This window comes from Sphaerodactylus townsendi, linkage group LG07, assembly GCF_021028975.2.
Source record: "Sphaerodactylus townsendi isolate TG3544 linkage group LG07, MPM_Stown_v2.3, whole genome shotgun sequence".
NCBI classification, from domain to species: Eukaryota; Metazoa; Chordata; class Lepidosauria; order Squamata; family Sphaerodactylidae; genus Sphaerodactylus; species Sphaerodactylus townsendi.
Genome location: NC_059431.1, coordinates 83,973,425 through 83,989,456, shown reverse-complemented (window position 1 = coordinate 83,989,456; position 16,032 = coordinate 83,973,425). Strand labels below are relative to the sequence as shown.

Here is a 16,032-nt window from a genome sequence, read left to right as displayed (position 1 = left end):
AATCAGAGACGCTCCCTTCTGTTCCACCAGAGGTTTGGACAGAGTATTATTCGAGATTATTTCAAAAAGGAGGAGACCACCTTTAGCTTTCAATTCTTTCCAATGTTGGATACTCCTAAATGGCCACCTGTCGCAACACAGGAAGTTGTGAACTTAATATCCGAAATGAAATCCCGTAAAGCCTCTGGTCCAGACTTAATTTCCCCTGAGATGTTAAAGTCACATGTTGACTGGTGGGCTCCCCTATTGGCAAAATTATTCTCTCAAATTAATGACTCAGGCCACATTCCTAAATCTTGGCTGTCTGCAGTCATTGTGCCTATCCACAAGAAAGGCGATCCATCAGATCCTGCCAACTATCACCCAATTAGTTTAATTTCAGTTGTGGGGAAACTTTATGCCAAAACACTGTTATCCAAACTTCAAACCTGGTCAATCCAGCAGAACATCATCGGTCCTGAACAAATAGGCTTCACAAGGGGGAAATCGACGTTAGATCATGCAATGCTTTTGTCACACCTTGTTACCAAATACACTAGAGGTCCAAGATGTGTAGACTTTATGCTGCCTTCATTGACCTGAAGGCAGCCTTTGACACAATATCAAGAGAACGTCTCTGGGCTAAAAAGACTACACAGGGAATAGATAACAAACTCCTCTATCTGATAAGGCAACTCTACACTGATACAAATTGTAGAGTTAAGTACTCGCTGGTAGAGGGTCTAATTACAGATTCTATTCCAACGTATAATGGTGTTAGGGCAAGGATGTGTACTAGCGCCAACCCTTTTCAACCTTTTCCTGAGCGACTTACCATCAGCCTTAACGGAATCAATGGCCATGCTCCCAAACTAGGGACAAGGCATATTTCAATACTGCTATATGCTGACGACACTGTCCTTTTATCCCGTTCTAAGGTCGGACTTAATAGACTGCTGAATAGGTGTGGAGAATACTGTGTAGACAATGGCCTTGTTATCAACTACCAAAAAAACCAAGATTTTAGTTTTTGCCAAACGCTATAAAAAGCACAAATGGGCAATTAACACGGTGCCAGTAGAGCAGGTCAGTCGATATAGATACCTGGGAATAATTTTTTCCTATAATCACTCCTGGTTACCCCATAAAAGCTGCTATGGCAGCGGCTACTAACAGCTTTCATGCCATTGTGCGCTTCTATTATGGAAAGGGCCATGCCCTTGTTCCAGCAGCAGTCAAAGTTTTTATTCAAAAAATAGAAGCTCAGTTGCTATATGGTGTTCCCATTTGGTTGAACGCGAGGGATGACTCTTTGAATATGGTTCAATCAAAATTTTTTCGTAAAATCATGGGCCTTCCAAATTGCGTATGTTATGCGGCTCTCTGCTTAGAACTGGGCCAAAATTCATTGGTCTACAGGGCTTGGTCGAGAGCCTTTAAATTTTGGCTGCACTTGCATTATACGCATAATGGGCACTCTCTGGTTCACCTAATACTATCAGATACCCAGAGTAATTCATGGTTCTCGCTGATAGAGAGGAAGATCGAGTCAATTGGTGTACCCCTTGACTCCCTTCTAACTTTAACTTGTTCAGAGTCGTATAGATTATTGAAACAAAGGTTGTTGGTGAGAGAATGGAACTGTTTAACTCTGGCAGCGAGGAAGACTTGTTCACCTTTGCATCTATCGATCCCCTTGCAACCTAACAGAATGGCCTCCTATCTGTATCATCTGACCAATCCAGATCAGAGAAGAGTTTTTTCACTCGCTCGCTTCAATGTTTTCCCTTCTGCCATACTACGAGGTAGATATAACAACCTAGAAATGTGCAAAAGGGTGTGTTCATGTGGTGCAAATCAATTAGAAACATTAACTCACCAATTATTCCGTTGTCCTAAATCGGCAAGTATTAGAGTCAAATACTCCAGGTTGCTTTCTATGATACCTAGCGAGCTGGATGAACTAAGCAGACTATTGTTCTTATTAAATAATTCTGATGCTACATTCTGTGAAATGGCTGCGAACTTTCTGCTGGAAATATCCCACAAGCAACAGTATATATGAATCAACTTAATTTGTTATATGTTGCAAGTTTGTATTTTGATGCGATTTAGATGTGATTTTATACTTTTTATACTGTTTATGCCAAATAAAGGCTAAATGTAAATTTCTATTATCATGTAACTATAGAAGTCAGATGATATCTCTTCAGATCTCTAAGAAAGATGCACAAAACCAGTTCAGTTTTTAGAGATTTCTCTACTATCAGTGTAATATCAAGCATCTTTGGCATAAAAAGATGTCAGGCAAAAGGTATTCACCGTTTTCACTGAGTACAAGATTAGACTCTGCAGTATTGATTTGGTCCCAGTGAGTTCAATGGCAAACATCCAACTAACTTCAGTGGTGTAGGATCAAGTTTTTTGGAACTCATACAACTCTTTAGAAGACACAGTTCAAACATAATACTTTCAGTAACTGATACACCACTGAGTGCCCCAAAGGCATGGAAGGACTGATGCATCTCTTATTTCTGTAAGAGGAAGCCATGTGCCAATAATCAAGCAGGGGGCAGCAAGTAGTTAGTAGAAGTTTGTTCAAAAATTTCTTTTTCTTTTTTTATAATAGCCATAATTTCCCATGCATTCTAACGATTTGCAGCATATTCTATGAATGTTTCTGAAATTCTCCAAGCCAAATTTATTCCCAGGTGCTGGAATTTTGAGTAGTGTTGTGCATGTTGTGCAAGTTGCTGCCGATGTTTTCTTTTTTAATTTCATTTGCATTTCCTCCTTTGTTTGTCTCTTGCCTTGGAAAATCTATGAAGCCACCATAGGTTGACAGTGACTTGATGGCATTATCTACAACATGAAGATGTTCAGCTTGTGGAAATTCATGCAGACTACAAAACAAATGAGATTGAAATGTGTATGTATCACATAATTAATTGATTGTGCAGAAACCCTGTTACCATGAGTCATGTGTAAGTGATCTCCCTCAAGTAGCATCTTACAGGAGGTGGCATTCTTGCTGCTGCAGTAGATGGAAGAGTGCTTCTCTTCTGAAAACAAACTTCAGCCACTCAGGAACAGCAGCTGATAATAAAAGAACAATTGGAGCTCCAGTTCCAGAAAAACTCTGTAGGACAGGCAACTGTTCAAAACTGCCAGTCATGAGCAACAACAGCCTTTCAAAGCCAATGTAGGCTTTGTGAGGTATATATGGGAGAAACACAATGGTTGATGGCTATAAGAGAGCAGGTTTAAATCTTCTTGGGGCAGGTAAGATTACTCAGGTTACCACAGGTGGGCCAATAAGAAGATTTGCCAATAGGAAGATTAATTTAGACTTATGAACTGAATAACTTCTGCTGCCAAGACAGCTATAAGTTACTTAAATAGGCTGCTGTCTGTTTAATGAAGCAAGGAAGAAGTTTACATCATGGTTCCTACACAAATAGGTTTAGATTTTTTTTTTTTGCTAGATGGAGTCTGGAACAGCATGAAAATATGGTGAGCCTCATTGAAGTGCAAAAAATCATTTGCATTTCCTATGGGGGAGTCTCACTGTAAAAATGGCTGGCTGAGGAGATACTGAAACTAATCATATCCCATTTCTCAAAAGATCAATAGGACAGATTGTAGCTTTGTTCATTCTATACGCTAGTAAGTGCCTGAAGCCATAGCAACACTCTCCTCATCCTGGAAATGTATTTCCATCTTTTGCTGTTATCTTATATTTTCTGAAGACTGCTTTCCAACAGACAAGGATCCCCTCCACATAGAATCTGGGGAATATTTACATCAGAGTATTGCCCCCTGTAGTCCCTCTGTCAAACACATTTCTCTGTCAAAAAGTATAAGACAAGACTAATGATAAGGCAGAAGTATTAACAGAGTGGAAAGCTCCCCTGCCTGAATTTTAAATGACTAGCTATTTTACCATTGTGAATTTGGGGGATCTAAGGATAATTCTATTTGGGTTCAGGAACAGTAAATTCATATCACACATATACAAATTTGCTCTCTCTCACGTGCACAGCTTAATTTGCAGAGAATGTGATCAACATTTTACAAAAAAATTAAAATAGCTGTTTCCCAGGAAACTGGAGTTACATGTACAGGCACCATTTACAAGTGTTTAATCAGTCCTAATTTTGAGATCATTGTGTATATACACTAGCTCAATTTGTATCAGAAAATGAAAATATAGGCACTGTCCAAGTGTTGTAGTAGGGAGGGAAGTTGGGGTGTATGTGTGACAAAAAGAGATGTCCAAATTCACAGGTTATATGTTATGGAGGGTAAAAGATATCAGAAATTTATTTTGGAGGTTATGCCAACTGTGGCAAGAGACAGTCCTTGCAGATTTATTCAGGTGTGGATTCTGCACAGCGTAATAATAATGGCTTGCATCCATTATTTTTGAATCCAGGTCCATTTTATTCCATTTCTGTATTTTGTATGGGTGCCTGTTTTCCATGAAAACATTGAGTTGAAGTAGTGGTGGGGAACAATTCATCTTCTTTCTGTCTCTTCATATAAACCCACTATTATTTTTTACAATTCAAATGCACAGGCATAAACATCCAACTTCCCCTGCATTCTGATTGGCTGTTCCATCACCATAGCCCCCCTCTGCATGTCCCCACCCTCATAGTTGCTGCCATGGGGAGAAAACAATCTTGGCAGACATTTTGATGGGCTATCAAACCAGCTGACAGCTCACCAGAAATGAAACTGACATGATGTATGGTAGAAGAATGGGTGGCAGGAAGGAAAAATAAAGCAGTTGGGGGCTCATGCTGTTCAGTTGGGAGTAGGTTCAGCATGGAATTTTGCAAAAAAGATCATGATTTTGGCAATTTTTGAAAAACCTGGGTTGAGGGAAATATAAAAGACCAATCCTGCTTTGAAGAGGAGACCTGTGCAAAGTTTCCATGGTTTGGAAATCAACCCTTCTAATTCTGGTCTGGATTCAGTAGGGGTCTCTAACAGTATTCCGAAATGAAACAATGTTTAGTGGCCTATAAGGATGAGAGATTTTGGTGTCTCCTGTCTCATATAATACAAAAAATCCATTGCTATGAATTACCCTGCAGGGGTTGAGGTATTTTGACAATTAGGCTGTAGTGGAATCAGCTTCTTTCTATATTGTTGTAAAATTCCATACCAATAGTCTAGTTAAGGTGGGCGATCAGCTGCTGTGAGAAGAACTCAAAACTCCTTCCCCACTTTTCATACCAAAAATGACAATGTGATAACAATAAACTAGTTACATAGTTGTCTTTTTCAGATGGTACCATCATGTGTACAGGAAGCCCACCAACCACATGCAAGAAGAGCATGCCACACCACAATACTCTTGCATACATAGTAAATGTGTTATGTGAGCAAGGACAACACACATATTTACTATGTGTGCACAGCCTTTTTATAAAAATGAATTCTGAAAAATCTACTTATCAATTCATATTACTTGAGACTGTGCACACATGGTAAATATACACATTCTCTTTGTTCACAAATCATGGTGACTGTACGCATGAGGAGGATCACTTCCTCTATGCTTCCAGTATGTGATGATAGCATTTTAAAAGTCCTCAATATATATGTGTGCACTGCATTTGTACCTAGCAGGTGGAACACTCTTGTCAACTGTACGTTCTTGATCATCATAATAGAATTTGACTTAGGAACTGGGTCTCATACATCAAAGCTAGAATATGGTCACTTCTGATACTGCTGAATCCCTTTGATACATCATATGTCAACCAATAAACACAGCTGCTGTGAAACATTCATTCAACTGGAATTCTGCAGAATGAAGTGAGGAAAGGTTTATGTGAACACCCCCTTTTGAGTGTTTATTCTTCACCTTCTCTGCCATCATGTTATCTGTGTTTCCTCTCAGGCCTCACAGCTGGGACTTGGTTAGGATGCTGGCAGTGTGTGGTCAGTCCTCAGCCACCCATTGGCCTGACATTGTGCTTCCTCCTTCCTCTTGGGCCTGCTTCTGGAGCCTTCCTTTTATTCCATCCTTCTGACTTGGTTCCGTATCCTTCACCTTACAGGAGCCACTCACCCACCTTTCCACGTTAACCCAATTGCTCACACACTTGGGTTTGTTTCCTAGGGCCAGGTGGTCTCTTTAATCAGCTACTGGCTGGCTCTAGATGATTCTCTAGGTTGCAAGCACCCTGTTCCTCAGCACAGGGCCAGAAGAAGGGCCTCTTAAGTTGCTGGCTTGGTGAATTTTCTTATTTTTATTTCCTGTTGATGACTGTGGACAAGGTAAGTATTTTGGCTCTGGGGTCCCAGTACAGGAGATTGAGTCTGGATGCAAGTTCATGTCCAGACAGTTTATTAGCCCAATGGTAATTTTACTTTTGGTAGTTGGAAGTGGCCTCAATCATTCAAATACAAAAATAAGCCATCCTATGAAGCATGACTAGCTTTTTTTGAATGCAAAAAACACAAAGAAATTGGTTGTCTTAGTCTTATGAGGTAATGGGCAGTGTCCCCAAGTAATGGGAAAATGGATCTAGTAATGAACAGAAAACTATATGACACCATGGTGCTATCAAGCTTTATGTCCATAATGTCTTCAAACTGCTTGACTGGAAACTACCCTGTGGGGGCATGACTGGAAACTACCCTGAGGGGGCATGACATACCCTAATCAGGAAATGGATTTTGAACCCCCCCCCCCTTTTGTAACTTTTCAGGTATTTACTATCACTGAGGGGAAAGTCCAAGAAACTGATGACTTCTTAAAACTCTGGTTAGAAAGCCGGTAGACTGGTTCGTGATCATCCATATTGTGATATAGTTGGAACTGAGAGCACTTTTAGACCTTCATCTTCACATATGAGAAGAATAGAATCCTTGGAAAATTCCATTAGCTGTTTGGTTGTTGAGATCTATGTGAACTCATATGTCAGGATGTTTTGTATGCAACTGTGACTGTATTGGTTAATTATGACACTGTTTTTCATTTTTCTCTTTTAATAGAGAAAATGCATGGCATGGCATGCATCGCATGACCAATTTTAACCATCGGGTGCTTCCTAAGCCTGCAAGCAGTAGCGATGATTGGTGTACTGATCCCTCACTCATGCTGCTCAAGTAAAGTTGTTGATTGGCATCTGTGGTGAGCCCTGTGTATTTTTGTATCAAAATAGCTGAAGGACTATTGTAGTAAATCCATTTAAAATTAATTTCTGTACATTTCAAAAGTAAAACCCTCTGAATTTTCACTGCTACTCAGTTTGTGCAGAGAATCCAGATGGTCCACTTCAAGAAGCACAGCCAAGTTGGCAAAAGCAAACCTAATTATTTCAGCATTTTCTCAGCTCAACCTTTAAGCAGAAACAAAATGAACTGAATGACAATATTTTTTTAAAATGCCCACACTTATACCTATACTTATTTTATCACATGTGTATTCCAGCCTTAATCCTAGATGTTCATTACCGATTGTACAGGTTCACCCAGTGTCTCTGTGAGGTTAGGAGATGGTGGCATGCACAATATCACCCTGAGAGCTTCAAAGCTGTGTAGAAAGCTATATTTAAGGGAAGGTGCCATGGTTCAATGGTACAGCTCCTTTTTTTCATGCAGGTTCTATTTCTGGGATATCCATTGAAAGGGGTCAGGCAGCAAGTGCTGTGAAAGACTTCAGCCTGAGACCCCGGAGAACCACTGGAAGGAATAACATAAAATACCAATCTTGATAGGTCAAATAGACTGATTCATTGTGAGCCAGCTTTATGTGCCTGCATGCATTCATGTGCTCATGATTCCCCCGGTCCACATTAGACGACACTGGCACACATGGTCTTGTGGTGTCTTTGTATGGATGGAAGCATTTGACTGAGTGACATGGTAATTCATGGCTGCTTGATCAAATAAACAAATTTCTTCAAGTACCATCAGTTTGGGAGAAAAACTTGTTTCAGGTGTTTTCCGCACGGTCCAAATATCCTAGGATGGGGAAGTGAAATGTTCCAAGATTTTTGTGCAAGATTTTTGCACGGTTCCTGGTCCTAAAGTGGGTCTGCTCCAGAGTTGCCCTGCAATATTTATTTTCTCCCTGGATTTTCAAAAAATCTCTAAATTGCCAGTTCTTTTGAAATATCCCTCACTGATCTCACTACCATGCAAACACTGCGGGAGCTGGACTGGATTATTTTTCCTACCTCACCACTGATCTTCCCATCCCTGCAGCCCGCCTCCCTGGTTTCCCCTTCTGATGTCACGTTCTTCTCTCCTGCCAATGGTTGCAGCCCGCCTTTCCCGAGACATTTTCCCAAGCACATTGCCTGCTCATAGCAGCAACCAGCTGACATTCCTTCTTGGTTAATTGGGAGTGTGGTTCCGAAATGTCCGCATTTTCTTCTTTGTGCATTTTTGGGCCATGCAGAAAACACCTCAGTGACATGAATGATGGGAAAGTGAATGAATGATGGGAAAACCTAAAGAACAATTTCCTAGTCACAGTATGTATCCAACCACTCTCTCACCAGTATGAAAATTACTACTAGCCTGGGAGCATTTGGTGCAACTTGACTGCATCTGGCAAAAGCAGCCACCATACAAGTCAGAGGTGCCTAGAAGGGTTGGCCAATGAAAAAAATTGCTGGGTCCATCAGCAGTGGCCACCATGCAGCCTTGCTTGGTCAGACACTGGCCATCACGTAACTCAACTGGAGTCAGTAGTGATGGCCAACTCAGCTAGACTTTTCCTGAAGAACAGACCGCAAGGGAGGAGGCAATGCTGAAATCAGGGAGAAAAGAAAGAGGAAAGCAGGGAGATGTGAGAGGCTACAAAGGTTTTCAGGGGAGGGAAAAAAGAAACACTGGAGGGAGGTACACAGGGGAAAATGAAATGCCCTCATGGATCCTTGCAGCTCCCACATGAGGCTAACCTAGAGTGTTTCCCCACTTACACATAGCCCCCTATGTCGCATGCTACTCTCAGTGCGCATCATTTCTGGCGCGCGCCTGGGCTTCCCCATGACCCTGCGCTCTGCACAGGGTCATCAAAAGGCGCTGTTTTGAAGAGCGCCAGGAATGACGCGCGTTGAGGGGGCGCGACAGCGGCAGTGTTGGGGCGGCTGCGTTGTTGCCGCCCCTGAAGTGGGGAGTGCCGGGGGACCCCGCGCTACTTGGCTATAGTTGCACGGGGTGGAAGGTAAGTGGGAAAATGCCCCTGATCTCATCAGATCTCAGAAGCTAACCAGGGTTAACCCCTTGGATGAATGACCACCAAGAAATACCAGAATTGTTGTATAGAAGAAGGCAAACACAAACCACCTCTGTTAGTCTCTTGCCTTGAAAACCTTACAGACTTGCCACAAGTTGACTGCAACTTAACAGCTCTTTACAAACAAAAAATAAATCTATTAAAAATAAATTTAAAAAGCAGAAAAATATCGTGCTCACTTCTAAGTCCCTGATCAAAATGCTTCAATTTTACCAGACTTTTAACTAGAGACTGATATTTTAAATTCTTTTTATAGTTTGCTTCTAGCCTGAAGACTGTTCTAAAGATTATATAAAGATACTAAATATTTTGTGTCTTGGATTTTTTATGTATGTTGGTCTGTCTGTATTTTTACATATCTTTATGGATTTTTTTAGAAGTTGTTAATTGTAGTAATTTTTCTTTTAATTATTTTGTTTTGTTTTTTGAGCTGTTTTGAGAACATGGCATATAAATGTTTTAAATCAGGGTTGGCCACCCCTATCTATATATATAAAAAGCTAACCATGTGTTTGTTCCTCACGCTCTAACGCGGAAACGGCTGGTCCGATTCATCCCAAATTTTCCCACAATGTCCCTCCTCATTGTGGGCAGGTAATTGGACCTTCAAATCACTGAAAGTCTATACCTGAACCCGGTAAACTGCATGTTTCTGCAAAACCCATGGCGGACCAATCAGGGGCTGCCGTGCCAAGGGGCGTGGCTTGCCCGCCTTCGGTGTGGCATGCACGTGCATGCCAGCCTCAGGTTCATCTGTAGGCTGCTGGACTCGCCCATATAGGAAGAGGAAGGAGGAGCGTTCCCAGGCACCCAGTAAGAAACAGCCATAATGCCTCTCCTCTTCCTCTCCCCTTCCCCTCCGAGCTCACCACACAAAGCCACAGCGAAGCGTGGCCAGGCCCACTAGTTTAAAATAAATGAATAGATGCCATGTTTAAGTTTTATATAAACAAATAAATGATTGACAAAGCATTGTTAATGGTGATGTCTATAAAATATAGACCACCAGCATGGTACAATGGTGAAAGTGTTAGATTGAATCTGTGAAATCCAGCTTCATATCCCCACTGTGCCATGGAAGCTTACTGGGTGACCTTGAGCCAGTCACACACTCTTAGTCTAGCCTGCTTCACAGGGTTGTTGTGAAGATAAAACATGGGGGGAGTGATGTACGCTGATTTGGGTTCCTGCTGGGATGAAAGGGGACATATTATTAAAAAAATATAATTCCATTAGAATGCAGTTTCATATTGCTGGGGGTCGGGGTAACTGTAATTCTCCAGTCTTGCCTTGGCACTGGATTGCCCATTACTAATTTATACATAACTTAATGAAAAGCATAGGCTATTAGATAAAATAATTAGTGCACATGTTTTAGGAACAAAATACACTGGAATGAAACATTTTCAATGCTGTTCCTTTTCTTTTGTGATTAATAGCCCTAATTGCTTTTGAGCCAGATGAGACACTTACAGCAGTCTGGGAATTTGTAGAATTCCAAAAAGAGACATTTGCAGCAGATGATTCTGTACCTCCATTTGCTCAGTCCCCATTAAGTTCAAATGTGGCATAAGGCATAACTGGTTAAAAACAAATTTGGTCAGCAGATCAGAAGAGGGTAGCAGGTTGCTTTATTTACCTGCACCCTCTCACCTATGGCATTTTGCCATGGCTGACTAACCCATGCTTCCTATGGGCAGCATGGGATTAGCTAGTTGCTAAATTTAGAACCAAGCAGGAATTTGGGAAGGGGGGGGCATCAGATTGGCCATCTGCCCTGGCTGTTCTGAAGGATAGGGTTTTTCCCCACCCTATTAAATAGGTCTTGTTGTAAAACTGGTTAGGCTGCAACTAGTTGGCAGGAATAGTGTGGATATGGGTTGCTCAGGACAAGTAAGGCTAATCTGAGGTATGGTTGGGTATGATGGGGTATGTGTCTAGAACAGACTATCACATGTCTTTCAACTGGTTCTGCCTAGAAGGAGCACCCTTGCTGCTGAGCAGCATCTTTTGAACCTGGCAGAAGTCTTATGACATATCAGGGAAGATGGATAAAGCTGAAAACCTCTCAACACATATGGGTGAGTTTGAAGCCAGGATAGATCTGTCCAAAGGCAGACCAGTTAGATGCCTAGTGCAGGCTGCCCTCAAATTGTCAGCTTACTGAAATAACTAGTGGCATTGATCCACCATTTAATTAGTGTCATTAAATAAACAAAACAAATTGAACCCACATGCTGTTTTCACATGTTATCGCTTGGTGGGGAGGGGGGTGCTGAGACAATTGATATAACAAATATAAAAACAAATGATATCAGTAGGGCTTATTAAAGGTGAAATGAGCATGATCCAACTGGATTTGTAGATTCATATGTAACTGAGCCTAAGATGTTAAATCTAGCTAAATCCATGTTTGGTTGCAGGACTCAGTAGTCTATCTAATTATTCTATTTATGTACTCAGATGAATATGGAAAGAAACATCTCTTGCTGTTAAGAGAAATAGAAAATGGATCCAGCAGTCCTGCTTTTAAACTGTACTAAGCCAATCCCATTTGGCTGGCATCAGCATGATTTAATTGTATGTGTAACCTCCTTGGCCTCCTTCTGATTGAAATTATATGATTAAACTTCAGCTTTCACTTAAGTAAGAATGCAAATAAATTCTCTCATTACCAGATGATAGGAGATTCACAGAAATGACTTTATAAACACACCCTACCTGCCAAAAAGAATTGAATGTTTATTTACCATATATGTTCCCTATTAGGTACTGACATTTCTCTTCAACTCTAAAAAGGCTGTTTATAAATTATAGGGAAAAATGCACATTGATTCCAACACATGCTTTTCTATGAATCAACATAACAGTATGAAAATGTGCAAACATGAAATTAGCCTTAATGTCAAAATTGCCTGGAACAGCTGGATGATCATGGCAGATTATGAACTAACAGCATCAACAGCATGAACCATATTAGCCAATTTAACTGAATTATGGGTGCTAGTTTTCTAATAAGGGCTGTTGTCCAGTAGGAACTGGTCTATGACCTCATTAGACCCTGAGTGGGCTTGGAATTGTACAATTTCAGTCCTTAAGCATCTCAATTGGGAAGTCTAACTATGCATATTAAGAAGCTTAATCATGAACAAATGGTGCATGATTAGTGCTCAAGTACTCAAGCAGGTAGGCAGCTGTTTCTCAGTAGAAAGGCTGTAATTATTATTCCTCTGATAATTTGCAAAATATATCAGAATGACAAGGGTTTACAAATATGCTTTTAAAGCTCTAGCTACGATTATACAAAACATGCAATATCTTGATACATTCTTCTGTGGAGAATAGCTCAACATAGCATACTTTATTTTCTTGACTACTAATATAAGATTTTTATGCTTTTAAAATCTTGCAGCTATATCATGTAAATGGGGTATATTTCCCATGAGGTCATTAGCACCTCCAGATATCAGGAATCAAAAGTCACACTCATGTTCCCTAGTCATATCATGTATAGTGACTAGAAATTTGATGCTAGAGGGAATTAAAAAAATAGATCTAGGATCACAAATTTTAAGAAACCAAAGTAATTTCTGATAAACATTTAACCTGTGATTCAATAAAACAACCAAAACTGGTACCAAAACCGCAAAACCCAACAAACTAAACACAAAATGTCAAAGGAAATGAAACACTATAAAGACAACAATCCTGAGATATCAACACCAGACTCAACCCTCTTAGACCACAACTCAGCTATCCACAAGAGGTTGGATATGATTCTAGAAAAATTAGACAATTATCAAAAGGAAAATAAGAATGAACTAGAAAAATTAGAAACAGAAATACACAAACTCAAACAAGAAACCACAAAACTATGGAATTTGGATGCAACAATAACAAATATCAAAGGAGAAATTGAAAACACCACCCAGAAAATTGCTACAATAGAAAAACAGCTAGTGACACACAAAATGATGAACAACTAGAAAAACTTGCAATGATAGAACTAAAACAAGAAAAAGACAACCTTGAGGATAAGAGGACTTCATGAAACACCAAAAGAAAACCTCCTACAAAGACTTACTCCACTTTAATCAGAAATATGGGACATCCCCTACCATGAAATATATAAAGAAATTGATCAGATTTATAGAATTAATTGAAGTTACGCCAAAGAGCACAAGACACCAAGGGATATAGTGATGAAATTTCTGAGAAAAACCATGTCCGCTGTGATCTTAAGGAAACACCTCAATCAAAGACTAACACTGGAAAACTCAAACCTCACTATATTTAAATAAATCCCTACATACTTTCTGAAGAAAAGAAAAATGTATCATTTCCTTACAAACTTCCTACAAGAACAAAAAATCTCTTACAGATGGCTATTTCCAGAAGGGAGTTCCCTTATCTGGAATTACAGCAGGGTGAATCTATCTACAGTTACTAAAGCACAGGACTTTTTACATAGAATTACAAAACATCTAGCGAACACAACTAACTAAACAAACAAATAAAACATCATCTATATACATAAAAAGCTAACAGTGATTTTGTTAGTCATGCCCTAACGCAGAAACGGCTGGACGGATCGCCTCCAAATTTTCATATGATGTCCCTCCCTGTTGCGGGCAGGTAATCGGACCTTCAAATCGCTGAAAGTCCATACCTGAGCCAGGTAAAATGTCTTTTTCCTGGCGCACCAGGCCATGAAGCTGGCTGTGTTTAACTGTCACCCTTAGAATGTTTGTGCAGCATGTCTGTGGCCTGAGGAGTTGGTATGCCCTTAAATAGATAATACTGTTAGGTAACACGAGTGGAAGTGAAACACATACACACTTTGCTGTGTGAGACGTGAGGTGGAGTTCCCCCCCTCACACGCAGGTAACTTTCACTCTCTGTGCCTCATCCACTGCTACCACAAAACAGACATACTCTCATACACATCCAGCTCATCCTCACACACCTCACTCTGCCCTCTCTCACATCCAACCACCACTTACCCACTTCCTCACTCATATTTGCCACAACTCTCTTTTACTAAAATCGAGCTGGAGTTTGCCTTTTTCTTCTAAGAAAGTCCACGGGGTGGGGGTGAACCAACACTACTGGCTCCGCTTCTTTTGCACATGGCTCTTTAAGAACCCAGGGAGATGGCCTCGATCTGAGCACCTTACCACCTTGCCTCTGCTGCCTGACTGGGATAGCCTCCTTGCCCCAGTTCTGCCTTACCCAAGCCAGGACTGTGCATGTCAACCAGCCTCATGGACAGCGGGATTCGCACTCTGGACAGTTCCATTGTGGAATGGAAAGGGTTACCTTATACTAAAAAAAACAAGACACCACCATATAACAATGTGAATTGAAAAGGGAAAGAGGGATTCCATTTGACCACCCCAAAAGGCTATGCTGCAGATCATTGGACCTGCATGGACATCTGTGTGGGTTGCGGACTGTGATGAGAAGGACAATTGCCACAGCAATGCGTGGCCGGGCTTGGCTAGTCTATTGATACATTTCAACACTATCAACCAAATAAAACAGAATAAATGACAAATCCCCTACTTGGTATCCCCTACTAAAATATTTACACAGTTCTGACCCCCAAAACAGATCGCTAATACTAGACACATAATTGCTATTTATCCTCATACATTTAAGAAATTATTTTAATATCCTACTAAATCCTTTATTATCTCTGTAATGTACCACAACACTAAAATATTCAAAACAGATACAATAGAAACTATGACTCTTTACATATGATTGATTATATATTGCTTATATAATTTTATTAATGTATATGTGCATATGAAACTTTATTGATAATCTTCTAAATTTTCTCTTTGTTCTATATTATAATGTAAAAATGTTATCTTACTCACTGATTTAGCTATACACACATTTATGCCAATTTATATTATCAATCTATAATTGGTTACAAAGAAAAATGATATGGAATTTCGTATGGAATTTCATTATATGTCAATAATTAAATAATATTATAAGATACAATAAAAATATGATTTTTTTAAAAACAGCGCTGAAAGCTAGGAAGGGAAAATTCGAGAAAATTAAAATATATGCAATGTATTGTATCTTACCACTTTTAAAACCTAAAACACATGGCTATACTTATAAAAAAGTATATGTGCTTTAGTTTTATTCGAGCAGTGATTACAAATATGCCAGATGTTACATCTAGAACTGCAAGCAGTTACATTCTAGGTTGCATAAGGCTAAGTAAGTTTTTCTTATGTGATGGGCCTGCCATATTTTCTGAAGCAAGTCTCATCCTTTCTGGGGATGCCTTTGATCCCCATGGCATGATAAGATTATTTATGCTTGTGCTTGGCCTTGCACCTTTTCTGTTAATTCTCAACCTTTGTATTGTTTTCTTGGCCTTGTATCACTGGCAAAGAAGAGCCGGTTTTGGTCAACAAGAGGCGAAACAGGGAAAAGCCAACAAAATGGAGAAGCAATGAAAACATTTACTTCATTTACAATTTAGAACATGTGTGAACAAAATGCTGAACTTGATGGGCCTTTGGTTTGATTCACCATGACGCTTTTTAGATTGTAATCCCATAATTCTAGTGTCATGACCAAGGCCCTTTCTTGGTTTTGCTACATATCTAGCTTCAGGTGGAGACGACACCCAAATAAGGGTCCCTGAAGATTACAGCAATAATTAGGATGGTCTTCAAGGCATATTGGTCTCAAACCACATAGGCTAATACCTATGTAATACCTGCTTCTAGACACTCTTTAAAGCAGCCCCATGT

General features: G+C 40.0%; 1 pseudogene; it reads left to right on the top strand.

The window, feature by feature from the left end:
• The first annotated feature begins 966 nt into the window (after positions 1–966).
• The window catches only part of LOC125437013, a 38,003-nt pseudogene continuing 22,937 nt past the window's right edge, over positions 967–16,032 (top strand).